This window comes from Rhodnius prolixus, unplaced genomic scaffold (assembly GCF_049639745.1).
Source record: "Rhodnius prolixus isolate KJV_2025 unplaced genomic scaffold, Rpr scaffold_6, whole genome shotgun sequence".
Classification (NCBI taxonomy): domain Eukaryota; kingdom Metazoa; phylum Arthropoda; class Insecta; order Hemiptera; family Reduviidae; genus Rhodnius; species Rhodnius prolixus.
Genome location: NW_027411634.1, coordinates 29,720,252 through 29,742,626, shown reverse-complemented (window position 1 = coordinate 29,742,626; position 22,375 = coordinate 29,720,252). Strand labels below are relative to the sequence as shown.

At 31.7% G+C, this 22,375-nt stretch overlaps 1 protein-coding gene across 2 annotated transcripts in view; it reads right to left on the bottom strand.

Moving 5' to 3' along the window:
- AstA-R1 (allatostatin A receptor 1) overlaps positions 1-22,375 on the bottom strand; it is a 295,256-nt gene that overhangs the window by 4,498 nt on the left and 268,383 nt on the right. The window lies entirely within an intron of this gene.

Genomic DNA, 22,375 nt, shown 5'->3' with positions numbered 1-22,375 from the left:
TCTTCATTACTTACCGTTACGCCCACATAGAGTATCTCTTAGCAACGGCCCACACGTTTGTACAAATAAAATTGCACTTCTGTGTCGGTGTTCACTATTTACACTTAATGATTTGTTTTTTCATTTGTTTAGCGCTCCCCGAATTATGCAAATTTGCTTTTGGAGTTCGGATAAAAACATCTGCTAACATTATTATATTACCTTTCAGAAATAAAAGTAACATGAGCTTGTTTCTGTGCAAAGGAGGATCTAATGGATGAAAGAATAAATGATTAAATTTCTTACAAAATAAAACAATTAACTAGACAGAAGCCAAATGAAACATACCAATCAATGCGAATAAAACCAGAATACCATGGACTATGAATGTAGATATCTCTGTAGGACTTTACTACTTACAGAATTAACTAAGCTCTCTTAACCACTCAATTCGTCTTTCTTCTCCTTTCTAGTAGCGAAATGCCTTCTTGAAATAAATGAAAGTCCACAAAATATTCTCCCTGTAAACTAGCGAAAATCTTCTTCCAAAGATGCGCCTCTAGTCAGGATTACAGATATTACGAGTATTTCGGAAAATGAGAGGGTCAAATTAGGCGCTCTGAACATAAACAATGATCATGAATTGGCATGCCACCTGTCACATTCCTGTTAAGCTTCTTTATTGAAGAGCTGAAGTGGATTGTCGGCTTATGAATGGTTCTACTAGACTGGGCTGTTAGTAAGATGAGTATTTAAATGCCACGGACATCTCTTAGAAACCTGATTGTATTTCATTAATGGAATTGTTTAAGGAGACATATTGTTTAGAATCACATGGTTACATAAAGGTATAGTTTAAAAATCACTTCTTCGGTAAACCTAGGCCGCAATTCCAACCTTTTTCACATTTTTCGAACTAATATTATAAAGTAAGGACAACCCAATCTATAATCTCCAGCCTTGCTGTGGTAAACATAAATTTGGGATTATCCCTCACCTTTTTAAGTGATCACAGGCCGAAATTCCGATTTTTTTTTTTTGAACTTATAAGGACGATACAGTCTGTAATATTCGTAAAAACTCTAGTAAATGTTTATTTGACTCTAAAAAGTAATTTGCTTCAGTGAACCTAGGCCACTATTTCAACATTTTCAACTATTTTTTTAAACTTATATTATGAAGTACGGACGACACAGTATGCAACTTTCAAATCTACTAAAGTACATGGACATTTGTTATTAAAAATATTTTTTTATGATGAATCTAGGCCGGAATTCCTACTTTTTAAAACTTATTTTCTGAAGTAGGGCGGCTCAGTTTATAACATTCAGTCATGCTCAAGTTATTGGTTATTTTGCATTAAAAAACACTTTCTTTCGGTGACCAACTTTTTTCTCGGGTTTTGTGTTTATATTAGGGAGTAAGATCGACAAAGTCTTTATCATCCAGCCCTACTCCAGTAACCGGTAATTTAAATTTAACATTGGTTTAATGTATAACTAATAAGTGCGTGTGAAATATGTTCTTTTAATTGTTATTGTGCATGTCTTTCTTTCTAGACACCTATTATCTAAAAACTTCACCTAAAGCTGTGAGATTTTTAACTTCATATAACAGTTTTTGGGGCCTGACTTTATAAGAATTACTAAGGTGGTCGAATAGTGTTTAAATTTACTTCATAAAAAACAGATGAAAAGTTATATAAATAGCAATGCAAACATTTAGGAGGTGAAAAGCAGGTAATAATAGTGGCATTACAATGTGAGGAAGCGGTCGAAAGCTTGGTGTGAAAAACACTTTCAAGTCACGTACTGCCCGAGGTGGACGTAAGATGGGCGCTCCAATATCGGGGGTTAGCATGAACACACTCTACATTTCTGGAATCTATTTTCTCAGCTTCCAAAAAATCACACAGTATTGCATTTCCAGATAAAGATGTTTGTTCAGCTACAATACCATACTCATTATTTTATCTTAAAGCCAGATCCTATTTCTCCTAATATTTGGATCTTATGATAAACAAAATTAGTTCAAGCACGTGAATGCCTACCCTATAACTAGCATCTTTATTCTCTTCAAGGATACAAGGATACATTTTCCTTGTATCAGAACTTTACTTATGTAACTTTAGGCCGGTCAAAGTAGGATTTAACTTCGGAATGGAAGATATCAAGCTATAAACTTGTACAAATCTTTGTTTAGCATTTTATAAGTTGGCTCAAAAGTCTAATAGAACCTGGTATAATGTTAATTTTATGTCAAAATTCCATTTATTATTAATTAGTACTCAATAACTATAAAAAATGAAACCGCACTTTACTCCTATTGACTCTTTGATTTTAAGGAGTTTATTTCCCTATTAATCTTTCATCGTTTCTAGAAAACAACTCGAATAAAACCTAAAACTTTTGGCTCTTTTATTTCAGCACATCTCAACTTAACCCTAAGCGTCTACTAGTTCTTATTAATTAGCTTATTGGTTCCTGAATTGTTTTTAGATCAACAAGCGAGACTAGCCGGCCTATTCAATATACAACTCTTAAAATTTCTTGTATGAACTTCAATATAGTTCCCAAAAAAATTGATGACGGTTATCAGTTTCCATAAAGAGGCTTGAAGAAGTTTCAGCCACTGACTGCACAAAATTAGTGAACTTTTGTGTTAGTCTAAAAAAAATAGACAACTTTATATTTGTAAAAAAAATTTAACTAACGTTGTAATTTCAACGTTATTTATTTTTCTTATTTTACCTTTTCTTCTCTGATTATTTTAAACTTGACTTTTTATCTAAAAACAATTCAGGAACCAATAAGCTAATTAATAAGAGCTATTAGACGCTTAGGGCCAAGTTGTGATGTGCTGAAATAAAAGAGCCAAAAGTTTTAGTTTTTAAACGAGTGGTTCTCTGGAAACGATTAATAGAGAAATAAACTCCTTAAAATCAAAGGTTCAATAGGAGTAGAGTGCGGTTTCATTTTTTTATAGTTATTAAGTACTAATTAATAATAATTGGAATTTTGACATAAAATTAAGATGTTAAAGAAAATTTGATGAAGTTAACAAAATTGTGAGACTTATAGTAAGGTTTGCTTCATTCACCCAACTACCACGTTTCTATACTTCATCATTTTTACAATTTCTTACATTCTAAATATGCTACTATATCTAGGTTGTCTCAGTTAATGTATTTGTACATAAAAATAAAGCCTGTGTAGGTGCAGTGTTCCATTTTGCTCATTAAAATGCTAACACAATTTTATCTTACATCAAAACGTTCATTCTTCAAAAACACATTTTCGGTGATAATGCAGTTTCTATTCAGCAAAGATTACAGAGATTGGAAGTGATAAACAGATGATACATATTATCAATAAAGTAGACCCTATATGTGTTACATAACGATGATAACACTAATGTTATAACTTACATAACGCATGTAGCCAACTAATATCTATATAACCCCAACCTATTAGCATATATCTTACTAATTTACCCATGTATATTCTTAGTAGAGAGATAATTCTAGTAATTGATAATAGTGATTAATAAATAGTTAATTTAGAATCAGGTTGATAAATTTACAACATTATATTCGATTATTTTCCAGTGTACTGCTGTCTGTTGTGGTAAATTAATCTTGGCCGACATATCGGCTTTAATTAAACTGTAATATGAGAGTCTCTTTGTAAGCACTCATCTTTAATATTACACAGACCGACTGTATTACTATTTTTGTAGAAAAGTAATTACAGAAACATGTTTATCTTCAGAATAACTTGTTTAATATAGATAACTGTAAAATTTTATTAACTCATTATCTAACATAGATACACATTAACAACACATAATTCCATTTTATTATTAAAGGAAATTAGTAAATTACTGGCAATTTCGTTAAGTTTTTTTTTATTTCATAAATGAAGTTTACTTTTTCTCAAGTAAAATAGAGAATAAAATAAAGACTGTTGTTTCAGGTCTTTGTACTGTATCTGTACTTGCGACCTCTTTGATTGAATCGTGACTATACCTGCAGTTTTACAGTGACCATATTATAGTGATAATGAGTTAATAGAATGTGTTTCTATTAAATTTTATTTCTTCCAAATAGCACAATTAATAAAAAAAACAGCAATAAAAGTTTTAATGATAAATTATTACGATAAGCTTAACACCTTAAATATTTGTCTTGGATATAAATAAATCAGATTAGATTAGGGGCGCTTAATTTTGATTTAGGTCCAAAAAACTATTTGTATAGCGAAATGTCTCCTAGATGATGTAAGGCTCATCATAAAAAGTCGGAGTGGCGTTTAATCAATTTCAAAGAAAGTTTTTAAATTTATCATTTCAGAATTTGAACATAAAAGTAGTAATATATTATGCGTTTATTGGCCATCACGAATTTGTGAATTTTATGTTATAAACAAATACATTAATTTAAAAGAGATTAATTTAGAAGAAAGGTATAGTATTGCTACCTTCCAGCCATTTTTTAAAATTAATTTAATTATTTTTAATGTTCAAGAAATCATCATTTCTATTTAATATTATTTTAATCTTGTAATTTTCAATTGTAATTTCTTCCAAATAGCGAAGGCCCACACCACCAACTTATTGCAAAGAATACTTTCTTCTTCATTAAGAATTGATGCATTATACCTTATATTTTAAGGTTTTTATTTTTATTTTTAGAAGATTTGAATGAATAAAATTAATAAATAAAGTTAGATTGTTCCACCAAACTTACAGAATGTGTTTCTATTAAATTTTATTTAGTGAGTTTATATAAAGTATGGCATAATTAATAAACGTCCTCAGTTGGTTAATAAATAGTGACATCTCTCGGTTTATTAATCGGAAGGCGAGGAGGTTGTATGGGAAGTGGAATTTTTCAGCACTTTCCCTCTCTCATGACTGTTTTGCCATTTTCTTTACTGCCCAGCCATCCGATTATGGAACAGCACTTAATCCCCATATTTAGAGGCAGGAGTCAATTTCCAACCAGTTTTCAACTCTCATAACAGATTTTCAGAGATGAAAGTTCCAACTAGAGTGAATCTTAATCGCAACATCAATCACGTATTATGTGAATTGTATAATTTTTAATTTTCAAATAATTCTGTATGAAGTTGATAAATGCCTAGGTTTATGTATCCCATAAAAACATAACATTACACGTCATTAAATAATACGAATAAAGTACCGAAATATTCAAAACCACTACAGTTAATTTTACTTCAGAATAGATAAAATAGTTCCAAGTGGTCCAGAAATTTGAAATTAAACTTCTTAGTTTCTATTTTTATTTAATGATTTAGCTGGAGATACTTTGCAGATAGGCCTTATATACTTTAAAACTTTATCCTTGTAGAAATATCCTTCTTTCAAAATTATCTCGTCCTAGTTAGCAAGCTGATTTCCTAATGTTACTGAGTATTAAGAATTTCTATCGGTTGTTTAGGATATTCTGTCATTGATGAAGCAAGAATGCCTCTGCTTTGCGCAGGAAACAGAAGGGGCAGGTGGTTTCAATGGAGAGTTGGGAGAAATGATGCTGATTAAAGTGTTTTCTGTATGGAATTAAAGCTCAGAATTCTCTTTCACTAAAACTAGAAGGATTCTTAGAAGGGTTCTTTGGTCCCCTAAAGTCTTTACTTTCGTTGCTAATTCTGCCGCTAGATCGAATTAAATTTCAAAATAATAATCCGGTACACCAAAGAGCACAGAATGAAAGTCTCTTAGAAAGTGTACAGCAGTACTGTTCCAGCTAGATCCATCTCTGGCCGTCGAAAAAAATTAGAGAATATTAAAAACACCACAGTGTACCAATCAACTAGTACAGCCTGTCAAGTGCGGAAGTAAACGTTCAGGGCGGGACAAAACTATTATTTTAATGTGCAATGTTGGCTGGCTATTTGCCAGTTTCTGGTATGGCATGTGCACGACATGTCGCATTGGTGTGTCCATGCAGTAGAAATTTATGAAGGTCAATTTAGAATCTGGGCATATTCACCACATCTGTCCCATATTGTTTCTCTCAGCCTTTTATAGTTACAGCAATGTTAATAGTTCAGTTTTACAACATGAACGAGAATACATTGCTAATTAATTTTCTACACTCCAAATGGTAAATATAAATTTAAACAAGGGAACAATCTTAATGGATCAATTTAAAAGGGCAGTGCATTCAACACGAGTTCAATAATTTAATTCTATCAACTCTAAAATAAATATCCATGAATGTAACGTTTAGCATAATGATGTTTCAAACACATGATGTTTGTAATTTTCTTCCTTGTTTTTTATCAAGAGCATAAAATGGGAAAAATTAAAATAAAATATAAAATAATAAAAATAAAAAAATTTTGCTACAGCCTTCCGGGAATGAGCACCAGGTCGGTAAATTGCACTTATTGAAAACATATACAGCACGCCATACCCTTTCTGCAGGCCGAGTATAAATAAATTTAAAATAGAATATGAAAACAAAATGAATCCTCGGAGAACCTCCTCTGTAGGCAATGTCGGAGTTTTTGTCCGCTGTAGCAGGGGGTTCTTTCCTTTAATTCTGACCGGTTTCTAAAGTTTTTCTGACAGCAGTACTAGATTTGGAAGTCTAATAGTTCTTTACAAATCCTGATATCTCATCTCTCAAGATGGATGTAAATCAGAAATCAATTAAACATAAGAAAGCAAGCACGCTAATAAAATTTAACACAATTAATAATGTAATCCAAATCTTAATGAAATTTTGCTAGTGCAATGTTTAACACTTCAGTATGCTTAAAGTACAGGAAGAGAGTGAGAAGTTCATACATGTATTTCAGGGGAGGAAAAATGATATCCGGCATTAACAGTACTCCGAATCTAAAATTCAAATGTTATTTTATTATTTTTTTCTTCATACGAGAGCTTTATGAATACATATCTTTTGATATTCCTCTATGTGTTCGTTGAGATCAATAGTTAGTTATATATCAATACTATGAGAAAATTCTCTCTTCTGGTGACCCTAGTGGAATAAATTTCAATAACTCTACACTGATGGATTATGTAAAATTAAACATTTATTTGTAAAAAAAAGAAAAGAAATTTTTATCGAAATTCTGAATAGACTGAAAAAAATGTTTCGTCAAGTTAGTAAATTTGCCAAGTCTATGGGATATCAGAAACATTCTGATCGCTGCGACTGTAACTTTAGCAAAAATGATGGCCTGAGAGTCCAGTTGGTATGCCCGCCTAGCTTTATGAAGTGTACCCACTTTCTGACATGGTTGCTTCAATATTCAGAGTGGATTGGGAAGAACGCTCATTCCGGCCAGTCCAATAATAGTACCTTTTTAAATTTATAAATAACCTGTAGACATTTTCTGTAATTTTCTTAGAGAAAAAGTTTTACTCTTTTTTTCTTTCTTTCTAAACATTAAAATTTCATGTTTCAAACAATGTTTTATTACAGTAATGTTTTCAAAATTTTATATGTTTCAGTTAAAACAAATGAATAAATGTTTAAATAAAGCTTAACTGTCTGTATTTCATTTAGGTTAAACAATTTAAAAATTTACATAATTACTTCAAAATGCTTAGGCTATTACATTCACATTTAAAATTTGTTTAATTGAAATATACTAAATCCGAGGCATTACTACAAATCTCCACTGAGTAGAAATGAGCTTTATTTAAAATTAGTGATTAAAATCCTTTCTTTAATTTTAATTAAACAATGTCCACATTACTCAACTGTTTTACAAAAAATATATGATAACGCTTTTATTTAATGTCCAACAGGAAAGAGACTAATGATTATTAGCTACTGTACTAGTATTCTAACACATTCCCAGTCCAAATTACTTACTTTTACTTTTATTATAGCCATGCTTTTCTCTCATTTAGACCCTATCATGTCTACACGAATTCCTCAAGAACATCTTAATCTCCAAGATAAAAGTTGCCTTAGATGGGAAAGAGAATTACAACAAAATCGACTAACATTAAATGTTTCCTTCGCAAACGGACTGACGCCTTCCATCTACGAGTATTTTATCTCGTAGTTCATCTCGTACTTTAATCACACTCCACTTCCTACGGCTGACCTGGTGAAATATCTTGGAATGTATGTACACTGACAGAGTACAAGTGGAACACCTGGAACCTATACACTCCACTCAAACCCAGGCACTAACGATACACTTCAGATTATCTGAGAATCGTTCAAATCTTTCCCTCTTAAAGTAAAGAATATTCTACAATCTAATACTGTAACCTATGTGGACTTACATAAGGAAAATATGGGATTCTCTGCATCCTTAGAAAAAGTTTAAACTGAAAAACCCCTTTTAGAGAATTCTATTTAAACATTCAATAATTGAAAATATTTGTTCATATGGGATCAATCCTATAAAGAATAGCAATTACATTGATGTAAATTTCTAGAAAGTATATTCTACAATGAAATGAATGAAAGATTAAACGAGTTTAGGCAGTAAACAGAAATACCCAAGTGAAAGCAGGATCTTTTAGGTTTTATATAGAAAAGTTTTACTGTCCACTAGAACATTTCATCAGTTATACACCTCCAAATAAATTCTCTACACTTCCACTAGATGAAGGTCTCAAAAGGTAACTACTGCACACATAGAAAGTACGAGTAATATAAACTAGAAAGGAGCCTATCCAATTTATTTAAAGCAGCAAATGAATTATTCATAAGCAAACGTAATATACTTGCGATAGTTTATAGACTCTAAAATCTGCAAATCGAAACCATTTCCATACTGCGGAAAAAACCTTTTTAATAAAAGTAAACAGAAAGACAAAGTTCCAATAAAGGTCTTCTTTGTAAAAGTACCGACAAAATACAGAATAAACCCATTCATGCTAGTTTACCAAATCATAGCAAGGGAGTGGATCGGGGGAATTAAGTCATAATTAAATCACTCACAACTCTGATCAGCATAATTTATCCGAGTATATTTTCATTTAGATTATAGATTTCATTCTTGCCAAACTTTAGCTGACTAAATTTAGATAATGTCTTGATTACCGCGTCTTAAGTAACAAATCTCATCAGAGCAATGAGTGGACTGAAATGAATACAGCATTTAATAAATAAAGGCACAATTTCGGACTCCTACAGGTCCATTCACACTAAATACTCAGAGACATGGAAAGGAGCAAATTCGGTATATTCAGTGAGATATTCAGGGATTGGTGCATTGCTGATTTTTACTGAACATACAATCTATTGACGCTGAAAGATATTATACATGAAAGACTAAAGAAAACTTGTATTTTGTCATGTAAGGCTGTAAGGCTGTGGATTTTGATTGATTCTGAAAACAGAACTTTATCAAACATATTTTAATCTGTTGCTTCCCCATAAAACACTATTTCTTACAAATACTTCTTTTACCTCAAAAAGAGTGAAAAGAAATTTCTTTGGTTTAGAAATGAGAAAGTACAGTAGCTGTTATATTATAATGTTTAGGGATAGATCAGATAAACCAGGGAAACGATAAAACAATATTTTTGCAAGCTAATTAACTTGAATAACTTTAACTGAACTTTTAGCTATTCTACGATTAATTTCAAAAATGAACAATAATTGACCTTCAAAACACACTGTCATTTATTAATCTTGACATGTTTACACATCTTTTACCCAGATGTTAAGCCGCTGTCTGGAAAAGCAGGTCCGATTTGGTGTCTTAATTCCCTACTTCCTGAGTTCTGAAGTTGATCATGCCCAGATTAAGTTACAGGTATTGGTGGAGAAAATGGAAACTAGAGCAATCTGAAGAAAATGCGCCATCACTGTAATTAAGCTTAGTCCAATAATTAGAAATAATTGGCAGTTTAGTGAAAATAGTTTGCGCCGAGGATTAAAACTATTTTAATAACAGCGATCGCTTGTAATCTTAATTATCATCATGGGATAAAGTTAGAAGGATTAATTAAATTTGAGAACAGGGCGATTGAATAAGATGTTTAGATTAGTGAGGCCAGTAGAGAATACTTAGTGTGCTTTGCATTTTCCAAACAATAGAACGTTCAGATTTATTTCAATGTTCATGTTTAAGGCATTTTGATCACCAATGTGCTCAGGAAATTAATATTTTCATTCTTGAAATTAAGAAGATCACAATCTGTAATCAAACTTACTGAAGTTGCATAGTAAAAAAGAAATCGGGGATTTCCACAGTAACCGTTCGCCAATCAATAAAACAGTACGATAGTCTTTCCTTCATTAGATTATTGCAGCACTGTTTGCCATGGAACATTAATGAAACTCACCTTGAAAGTATGAGTATATCGCTAATTGAATGCCTGCGTAAGATTTATTTAAGACTTACTTTTGACCACCCTCTGCCCGGTTTCGAAATGTGTAATCCTGGTTAGTAACAATTCTTCAGAAGGTTTTAGTATCGCCTATTACTATTCCTCTTATAAATCCTGTCTCTCAAAAGGTATTCTATTGGTAGTCCTTATTTTTATTTTAAACCGCTATTGCAAACTCACTAGATCCTTCCAATATAATGTATCAATCGTTGGAAAATTGGTTGAGTCCTCAGTGCTCGGTAATATCTCTGATTTTATTTCTCTGAGTTTACAATTTCTGAGTAGTTTCGGATTTTCATCATGATCAGAAGGCGAATTATCAGTTTGGACACAGAATTTGACTTCAACCAAGTTTTAGCCATACACTGAACTTGTTGACTGGCAGAGAGATTACTTTTGATGCCAGAGACATGGTCAAAAAAAGTATTGTTTGTTTGATGGTGCAGTGACCATTTGCACGAGTAACTAATCGAAATTGACCTTAAGTAGCGCAGCCGTGATATATTTAAATCATAGAATTCACGAATTTCGAAATTAAGTGCCTAATCAAAGTTGAAAATTGGTTTAATGGAATAGTTGACAAAAAAACTCCTGCTGAGATCTTTTCAGAAAAGAAACAATAAAGCCTAGAAACTTTTTGGAATTCCGCCCAAATCAGAAAGTCAACGATGTATATCTAGAAACTGGATGGGAATGAAGAATTGAGTAACACTGAAGGACTATACAGTATCTGAGTCGCTCAGTAATCAGAAGTTCCCAAAAAATTCATATCTTCTCTAACTTTGATGCGTTAGTTAATATTTTTCCGTGGATTATGAATTGTGGTAAAAACGTAGTAATTGCTGATTATTTTTTAAACGCAGCCATGAAATAAATTCTAAAATACTACATCCTGTTTCTTATTAAAAAAAAAATGGAACAGGCTAAAGTAGGATTTTAATTTCGCGCCGCAAGTCAATTTAAAAATACAACTAGCGCTTTATATTAGTAGATTATTTAGCCAAGTTACACAACTGCTGGCAAACATTTGGGAATTCCGTCATTAGTATCATACTATATTAGTAAGTCTACACAATGAGTGTTCTATCCGCCAATAGAACATTTAATAAAGATAGGAACTACCTGTTCTATCCTGTTGATCACTTCATAAATAAGTTTCTGCCTGATATGTGTAACTGTTTCCGCACATTTTCAACATTTCATACTCTTCAGTGCTCCTAGAATAGGAGAGATTACCTTAGACTGATCAAATAGAAATAGAAAGAGAATGACATCAAGTAAAATAGAACTAAACGAAGAGGAGAAGATATGCTTGAAGATCTTGAGAACTGAAGATTGAAGCGTCAATGAAGGTACAAACTCTGCCTGAGAGAGAATGAAAACGAGTGGTTGTGCCGGCACTTCTATGGCCGAGATAAACAGTGTGTGTTAAGCCTTTACCTCAAATTTCTAGAATTATTGATTATCTACTATTCACCATCAACGTTTCCATCCCCTTAACTAATTCGGTTCTAAAGCTCTTTCTTGTTTGTTACTTGTTCTCATTCAGTTTTGTTTACAGCAGACACTTTAAAGGGTTTGGGTGTAAATAATTGAAGCATTTCATTAGGAAAATTTTCATTCGGTCTTCATTAAGATTTAGACTTCATTAATCACTTCCATACTCTTTGGTTATGTGCACAAAACAAACTTCTCTAATCTCTAATTTTATGTTGCATTTATATCTTCTTAGTTTATTCTTCTATTCTTTTTCATATGATTTTTTTTTCACTTCCTTTCTGAGCTCTTTTACTGTCGCTGAAAACTTCAGATTATAAGTGGATTCCTTATACATGAAAACATATAATCCAGCCCTGCTCTTGTTTAAATTGCGTTTTTTAACTTACTGCATGCCATAATTTTTGTGCGTTTTGTATTAAACTCCAAGATAAGGTGAAAATAAAGTTATCAACATCAAGGAATTAAATTTACTTCTTCAGTTTTATAAACCAATAGAATTATAATTTCTTATTTACCGGTTTACTATTTAATGTTAAAATTGCCGTTTAACTTGAAGGGGCAATTGTGTTTTTATCTTTTAGAAAGCAACCAATCGCTGAGTGAGATTCCATCCCTCTCGGCTCCTATGTTTCGATTTCCCTTTTGTCTTTGTTATAAGTTAGTCATTACATTATTAAAACCGGTTAAGAAAATAAAAAAAGTAAACTAGAAACGCTCTCTTTAGGCTTATGTTGTGAAAAAAGTCGCTCTTCCTCTTTTGTTCTCACTTTGTTTCTCGCCGAGTACTTGTAAAACACAATGAACACTTACCTTCTGAAGGGCCAAGAGAACACTTTACTATAACTGTTATCAGTTTTTTTTTTACATGACTCAACATTTTTCAGTCTCTTTCCTGCATGTATCTTTGCGCTTATAATAAAGAAATTATTATATTTATGGGTTATAATTTATTTTTGTTATTTCCAAGTATTTCTAAGAACAGAATAGAGTAACAGCAGTACGTCGCGACTCAAAAAGATCTATGTTTTAGTGACTTGCATTGGTGACTTAAATAGTGAACAAAACTCCGGGCACAGAGCAATCTCAAGCATGGTCTTCTGAAGCATGTCCCAAGCTGCTCTTCTTTGAAGCTTAAAGCTTACAACGCGGGCAATGAAAATTCCTAACTGAAGTAATAACTTCCCACCCACACAATGAAGCAAGAAGTTAATCTAGAATTCTTCCTCAAGTAAGTAAATACTTCTGGGAAACTTCCAGGAAGACCCATAGCCTCTCTTTCTAAGTTTACTAAGCTTAGATCTCCCAGGAACAATACAAAACGTTGGAGTACCAAGCATTGAACTGATGGGTCCATTTTTGAACGTATTCAGAAGCAGAGTTCAATTAACTGAGATATGTCTTGCCTAGTAGTTGCAGAAGTGAGGTATTTTGAAGGATTAAAACACAGTCTGGAATGTATGTATGCAGCATTCAGGTAGGCTAAGAAACTAAAAGCCAAAATGATTTTCTAAAGTGATATCTTGAGCAGTGATTAGGTCGGTTATGTTACATGTAGCTGCAGTTGGATTCAAGCAGCTAACACTGAGTTTGAGCTGATGGGAAACGATGGTTCAGTGCTTTCTTCTGCCGACTCTGGATAACTTGAATAGAAATTGAATTTTCCAAAAAATTAGTGAATCAAAGGCAAAAATTCTTTAGAAAATTTCTGAGTGATAATATAGAATTGTTAACTCTCTATTCACATTTGAAAATGATTGGCCTGCTGTGCCGAGCAAGTAAACTAATAGAAAAATTCCTTCAAAGACCCTATATTCCAGGGCCAAGATGGTAGTTTGCAGCCAGTGAAAAGAGATTAAGAAATGTTGCAAGATTGACGACTAGCCTAGATAGTAAACAGACATAATCTTCTTAGACTCCAGGAAAGAGCAAAAATAATTCCAAATCAGTTCCATGTTTTTAAATTTGGGGGATGAAAAAATGAGAGTGGAAATTCCATAAGGAATTAATGCTTTCATAAATACTTAATTTTATTCTTATTTAGCTCTCGTGGTATGATCTTGTTCTGATAATCTGATTAAGTAATAGTATTATTTGTCCCTGTCGTTCTTTTGAAAACGATTTTTGTCTTGAGAGCAACTAATACCATTTTGACAAAGTTTTTAATTGTATGTATCCTAGAAATACTGATTTTGATTCCTCTGAATCTGGGGAAATAAGTTTTGCAAGCTTTTTGTTTATATTTTGAAAATTAAAATAAAATTTTGCATATTTCAACCATTTATTTTAGATCATTAATGCTTATAAGATGTAAGGGTAGTGAAACCCCACCACTCATCCACTCTAGCGTAGGGGTAGTGAAACCCCACCACTCACCCACTCTAGCCAGAGAGAAAGAGACAGCCCCCTCGGCACACAGAGAAGGGAGGCTCGGCGAATGTATATAAGAACGAGAGGAAAGTCAAAAAGAGATTCGGTGATTCGAAGATTCTGATATTCTGTTCAAAGTCTTACACTTGAGTTGTACACATCGTTTAGCCACGTCAGTCAGTCTGTTCTGTTCTTGTAGTGTAAAGTATACAGTCCTTGGCAGTCAGTCATATAAATATACAAAGTCTTATACCGATACTAAAAGTGTTATTTATCCATCAACGTCTACAACCATCATCTCTCTCCTCAACCATTACATAAGATTATAGTAGAATAGAATAGAATAGAATAGAAAAGAAATTTATTATTCTGGGACAATTGTCCCCTAAGAATAAATACAGGAACAAATAGAGGCCTTAGCAGTTTGGCCTGTGATTATACAGAAATTAAATAAACAAATAAATATTTACAAAAGTGAAAATATAATAAGTGAAAATGAAAGTAAAAATAAAATAATAAAACAGCAGAAATTAAGGAAATAAATTAAAATAATTAGAATTTCGGAGGAAGCTGAATAGAAAGGATATTGTGTTTTATAGAAGTACGTATTTAGTCCAACACAAAGGGCATTTTTAAAGAATATTAAGTTTATTATGAAAAGAAAAGCTTTCACTTGCCACTTAGGGGGTCGGAGATTCAGTATGCCTAAAGTACATAGGTATAGTAAATTGTTCTAAATGTTATTCTTGCCACAGACTGTAAGAATTTACTACTTTAAAAGATAATTGAACAGATAAAGCAGAAGGAAGAACGGCTCTCTACGATATTAGATTGATCTTAGTGATGGGCTGTCGATTGCTCGTTAGTAACACAACACCTGGTTTGATACTTGATCCTAACGACTCATCACTTTTAACAATGCATCTTCTTCCTCTTTGCTGTTATAGTCTAGTTAGCAGTTCCTCTTTTCAAGTACTTTTTCATAAAGCTCCATTCTTATCTATAACTTCAATCAATCTAATTGTATTATAAATACTTTCATCGTAATAGCTTACAAAAATCTGGTGTGAATCACTCCCAGTCCTCCATTTTAAATATTCTTCTAAATTATCATTTTCTTCTTAATCTATGATCTTCGGGCTTCTTCCTTAGCTAGAGCTCCATTAATACATTTAGAAAATTGCTTTTAATTAAAAAATAAAATTTGGAATGCAAGGAACATGTAAGGAAGTCCATGTGGAATTCTGCAGATTTTCTTTCTATTTTACAAGTTTATTAAATAACATTGGGTATTTTCTTCCGAAAATTATCTCGTCTTGCAGGATCTCAAAACTCATAACAGTCGTTTCAGAACTACAAAAATCATGAGAAAAACCAAAGTTACTCACTTAGGTTCTATTACTTTAATGAACTAAAAGTTGTCTGTGACGAAACTGAATAGTGGAGAAAATAATATTTTCTCTCTAAGGTGGGATACACTCTATTGTATAAATAATAAAACTTTTTTCAAAAATCAGGAATCTTATTCTATGAACTTATAAAAACTAAATTTTGAACTTTTGAAGTGTTTGCAATATCTCCTTTAATATTCTCAGTAAATAAAGAAGAAAAACAACACATATAACAAAATTAACCACAAGCACACTGATCTTCTAAAATCTTAAATCACTGAAAATCTAAATATTGCTTTATAAAGTAATGGATTTTGGAAAACAATAGCAAAACCAGCAGCTTCTTTTTTATTTTTTTAAACGGATACAGATAGTACCTAGAACAAAACAGTAATTTGTCTTAATCAATCAGTTCGCACGACTGTTTCAGCCTTTGATAAGCAACAGAACACCCTATCTTGCTTTGGGTAATTATTATTCAAATAATCAGTTCCATACAAAGGAGCGTTTTGTCTCTAGGAATTTATAGCCTCCATTGATGTAAGTTATCATCTTACCAAGCAAGACCATAAACTGCTAACAGCACATTTCCAAGGGAAATTGGCCGAGATGGCCCTTCTAAAGGCACTCCTTTTGTCTCAATTATGAATAAGACCATATTCGAAGGCTATGTTCAGCTCAAAATTTAGATATCTTAGACGGCTTTTCACAAATCAATTTACTTGATCACTTGTAAGGAAGTATATGTATGATTGAGAAATTCATTAAACTAGTTGAGCTTTGTCTTGTTTAGCCATTTGAGCACGCAACATTCTCAAATTCAAGTGGGACGAATTCAAAGTAAGAAACTTGCAAACTCAATTTTACTTTGCTACTGTTATTAAGAGAACACTTGTTGCAATATACAACAGAGTGCAATGAACATTAAACATTTTTTGGAGATTTTTATTTTTCTATAGACGAAAAAACCTATAATGTTAAGAAAGTCATTCTACCGAAAGTTTAGTTTGGAACAGACTATGTAGCGTACAGGAAGAGACTTCTCTAAGGAATACAAGGAAATGGCAGTTAAAGAATGTTCCCCAGTGACTCGGGAATATCGATTAATGATGCCAGACTTAAGGGAGTAGGTAGGGTATTTGAGCTTGAGAATTCCCTTGAAACCTTGACTATCAAACTAGAAAATAGCTAAAATATTTTAAACTATTCCTATCGATTCCGCTAGAATCACTGCCAAGAAGGAAATTCACGTATGAGGCTAAAATCACATATTTCTCAAAGTTTATTCACTTAAATAGTTAAATAAATTAGTTTGAAATGATTAACTTATAGGGAGTAGTTGTATTTCAATTTATCCAATAATAATTTCATTTTTTACGAAATAAGGGGTAATGAATTTTATTTAATAAAAAATAATAACAAAAATAATTACTTTAGCCTAATAATATAACTAATAAATAACTATCTGACTGATTTAAAGCCAAACACATTAAGTAGCAATCACATACTTATTGTGACAAACACAAATTATCTATACCTACTTTTTTTATAAAAGCAGGAAATTTTATTTTAAATTGGAGCAAGTTAAGACAATATGAGGAACTGCATTATTTTCCATTTTATCGTCCACCCATATTTAGCATTTTTAGTAATAAAACCTATCTAAATTGATTCGAGTAATTTTCATCTACAGAAAGAAAATTTCAGAAAAAGTCAACCACCCTTAGATTGTTTTTAACAGCTTACTGACCCTTGATGAAAAGAGTGGTCTGTTGCTTTTTCTAACAAAAATCTATCCCAAACATTACTAATTTAAAACAACTACAGTTTGATTAAAGGTAAAGTTGAAGAAGCAAGATTGAGTGTCCATTAAATAAATTTGTGTTTTTTGCAATATCAATTTATTGATCTCTTCTTGCATGGAGTATAAAAAAAATCGCTGCCGATTTATACAAATAAGATTTTAATGAAATTATAAATATTGGTTAGAAATGAGGTATTTGCCATTTATTAGAGTTTCATAATGGATGATGATAGATTTGTTGACAGAAACTATTTCAGGACTGGCAATTTTAATTCGAAGCAATGACGGTAATGAGAAGAGAAAATGTAGCTAATTCTGTTTTTATGCATTTTCCTATGTTCTGGGTTAATTTACGGAGTGAATTTAAGTTCTTAACAAAGCTTGTAAATGAAGTTAAGACTAGTTATGTTAATTGGGTCCGCAGAGTCTGAATATATCCGAGATCATTTCCCTAGTTTTCAACTAGTATTTCAGCCGTCGATCCATTTTTGTGAGTTCAAAAGTCTTCATTTTATGTTGATAGGTGTTAAAATGCATCAGGGATTGCGAAGAAGAACAATCAAGACAGTTTGAGAAATGCTCCAAAAGCGAATATCTCTTGGATAAAACTTCCAGATACTGAATTTCTTAATTTTTGGGACAACCTACAAATAACGATGCTCAAAAATATTTTCAAGGGTGGCATTTTTGCTCGATCTATTATTGCCTCCTTTTCAAATCTGATTATCAACAAGTTTTGAAGCAAACATTTATGAGGCCAGCGCGCACTGTGCTTCATTGTGGGGATTCTTTGTTGCCAAATTGCGATCAGTGGCAATATAATTTCTTTTTTTATCGATGATTTCGATGAGTTCTTTATAAAGTAGGAGTTAAACGGAAATAGGATTCAATTTTACTTTTATGGATCTGAATTCATTTGCCACATCCCTTTCTCAAAAACAGCAGTTGTTTCATCGATGTATTAATTAAATAAATCTTATATGAGTAATAAGATCATAACTCTAGATTAGAATTGATCTTCAGTAGATTTTTGTCTTATAACTTTTCCATAATATTCTTTGCTTTAACAATGAGAAATCTCAAGGATTAATATGTTCCAAAAAAAAAGCTGGTGATGATTAATTATGTTCATAGATTTCTTTGCGCTACTGTAAAGTCCTTTGATCTTCGCCTTTCATTGAATATAGCAATAAATGTGTATTTAATAAAACATTGAATAAGCAGATTAAGGAACCAATAACAGATTGGACACCGCAATCAATGATTTTCAATTTCAATGGTGTCCATTTAATCAACGAAATATCTTCTCAATGAAAAATAAATGTAAACTATTGAAATGCAGATTTAGCCCAGATTTATATCCATAAAAAATGAATTACCATTTTTATTAATATAGTGCTCCATTGGATAATATTATTTTTAATCTGATTAGGACCAGAAGTTTTTAAGAATCTGGTAGGGATAACAGGAGTATTTCAGTATGGCTGAAGGAATTTCCCATTGATTTTATAATTTGATCTTTTTTTAACAAGAAAGGAAAATTAAGGTTTGGTTGGGGACATTAAAGAAAGTTTGTAATAAGTGAGAATGTTTGCATTTTTGAATGATTGGGTTTGTTTCTTTAGAGGTTTGAAAGTTCACTGAACACATGCAGAAATTACAGAAATAAAATTGATTTGTAGCCTGAAATTATAAACAAATTAACTATTTAAAAGTGAGCACCATTCTTCTCAACTTTTTATAATTTTTTCACTATAAGATATTATAACTACGGCAATACTGCAAAAAAGGATAAGAAATCTTATTGAAGAACTACTGCTAATGAAGCTGACAAATTGTTGTTTTGATTCTTTCATGTGACAACCAACGTTGATATATAACGCATTATCTTGATTTTGGAGTGTCTTCACTTAGTGTGACAATTGAAAAGAAACTATTGCATACTTCTTTCACTCAATCTTTTATTTACCGAACTTCTGTTTCACCGAGCTACTTTTTTATTGAGGCGTTAAAATACAGCTCTTTGTTTACCAGATAGAGTTTAGAGCTGTCATAATAATGTTGAATTTGTTTGAAATGTCTATTAATCATGATATTTTGTTTGCAAAAATGGCAAGTAATGGATAAATGAATGCTTGCTATGGTGTTGAATGACCATGCTTAATCTTCTAATAAATGTTTTATAAATATTGTGAATTCTTCATTTAACGCTTTATTCAAGAAGCTAAAGAGTATTTTAGCCAGCACTTATTTCTTCATTTCCAACTCTGGATTTCTGATCGATTTCTTCCAAGTAATTCAAGGTACTTACCAGTCCTCTTTTCACCCTCTTTGTAATAGAGTTCCTTGAGGAGATGTCTTAGTTCCTTCTTCTTTGCACACAATATACTGCCAACTGTCAGCAGCAGTTAGATCTCGTATCACCATTTATATTGAACTTGCATGATGACGCTGTCATTTTCTTCACATACCCGCACCTTGGAACGTTGATAACAAAAATAGCGTATTCAGACGACAAATGATTTTCCCTTCAATAAGGTAAAGAACGGTCATTGTTTTTGTTAAAGAAAACAAGGATATTTTATATTTAACTTGTAACAAATAGTTTTAAGTAAAGGACCCAACGAAGAAGTCTCGGGATTTTTCATTATTTCTCGTTCCGTAGGAGGAACGAGAGAAATTCATAAGGAGAAAGAAACGTTAATAACGCAGAAATTTTCAGTTTTTGAAGTTTGGACCTGAAGATGGTCTTTAAACAAAATAATAAAAACACTCTCAGTGATCCCCATATTCTTAGCATCAACAAATTTTTTAATTAATATTTTTCAAAATAAGATTCTAGCAAATTAATTTAATTTTTTGCTTGTTTTTTGTATTCATAATAATAATAATAAAAAACTTTAAATCAAAATTAGAATTGAAGATCACAGTGAGAAGACCAGTAAATGAATAAATTTAACTTAGAATAAACATTTTTGTACAACAAGTACCTATATTAAATAATATTTCTTTTATAAAAGAAAAAAAATTGGTATTCATTACATTCTGGTCTGTACTCGAGAAATTAGAGAATAGAAAGAAGAAAATGTGAAAAATGAGAAATAAAAGAATGGCGTGACTAGAAAGCTAAACCTACAAGAATGTTATATGTTACTAGAACTACAATGTAATGGTCACATATTGTGTTACATTAAAACATTTAAGGTAAGTAAGTTTATGTTGTACATGAGAGTAAGTATTGTAGTAGGATTAGTAAGTTGTCCTTCCCAGTTATCCTAAGTAATAATACTTTTTACAGAAGTCACATTTGTGTAGGATGGAAAAAGCTAAACATAAACCCATTAAATTAGCACCGTGTTTCTTATATTAGAGTCAGAGACAGTTTTTCGAACGATTTAGCCGTAATATTTTTTAACCACAATGACGCTAGAGTCCTGTTTATTTTCGGGCCTAAAAATCTACACCCAGATTGTATGCAATTGTTAGGCCAGGAAAAGAGAAAAATATTTGATTGTCGAAGAGATTCTGCTAGTAGTTTACTCATTGATCTTCGACTATCCATAAAGCTAATCGTTCTATGCTTTTTGCCTAGGTGACTATGTCACTTTTCAAAATGTTTACAGTTTTCTGTCTGTCACTCTGCACACACCCTTACGATTGTGACGCTGTTAACCCAGGGAGAAAGCTCTTAGCTAAAGATGATACTCTATATCATCTTTGGAATATTTCACTCTGTCTCCGCAATTTACTTTGTTCAGATCTGGCTTTTAAGACCTAAATATGGCAGTTTTAAACCAAAAATGGTCCCAGTTAAACTGAAACTGAAATGTAATCTCTGGTTTAGGAACGCTGTCGCTAGGGATTTTATACACAAAAAAAGCCATCAAAGAAAAAGATATCCCTGCTTAGAGTTAGCTTCAGAAATGGTGCACTTTTAAAAGAAATCGTTTAAACTAATATTATGACTTTTCCAAACTCTAGTGACCTCATAGAAAACCCAGGAGTAAGAGAAAGTAGAAGCAATTATCTTTAAGAGCATGGAAATCCATGCTTCAGGGAGCTTCGTGAAAGGCATTAGAACTAAATGAGTAGCATTGAATAAATATATATGAATAATGTATGGAGCAAATAATTTGAATAAAAAAAGTTGTCAAGATATTATAAAAGTTAGCCAATAGTATAGTTTTCAAAGATGTTCAAGAAAAAGGAGAAAATACAATGTATCTAACTTGTTTGTAATTCTTCCATTTTGACTCTCTCCTATTTTTTATCTACTCTATTCTTGAGCACTACAATGTACAATTGAAAAATTTAATTTATTTAATGAAGTGCATTAGTTTAAAATAAATAAAAAGTTAAGATATACCGCTTGATTGGTTTCATTAAATCGATTTTGTAATTAAATGTATTAGTAAATGAAAAACAAATATCATTAGGGTTGAGAAGGTGCGCCAAGAGTATAATTTCTTTTGCTTAACTGTTCAGTTTTATTGTTCATTTCACTTGGCTGGCCTCCTTACGAGAACTCTTGTTTGTATTTTTTGTGCCCTCCGGCAAGGCATGTTGCCATGGTATTTACTGCTTCTGTACTTTTTAATTTTCTTTTTTCAAGCTATAATAATATTCTGTTCAAAAGCTTTGTATTTTGAATCAGAGATTTAATTAATAATACAATGGTGAAATGATTTTTTCATTGTGTACAGAAACTCATTACTTGAACAGAATTAAAATATTTAGAATTATTACGGTATTAGGCATAGTTACTTTATTCTTTTTCTTTTAAAATTTTGTTAACCAACGGGTAGCTGGCTAATGATGCATAAACAGTTTTACCTAAACTGTAGGATTAAATTAGTTAAAACCCGATACTAATTAAATTGAAACCACTTCGAGATAACTTCATCAAAGGTGTACCAATTTAAATTAGTAACAGCGTGTTTGATAAACAACTAAATTAAATCAATTTGTACAAAGTAAATACCACGGATAGTCAGTT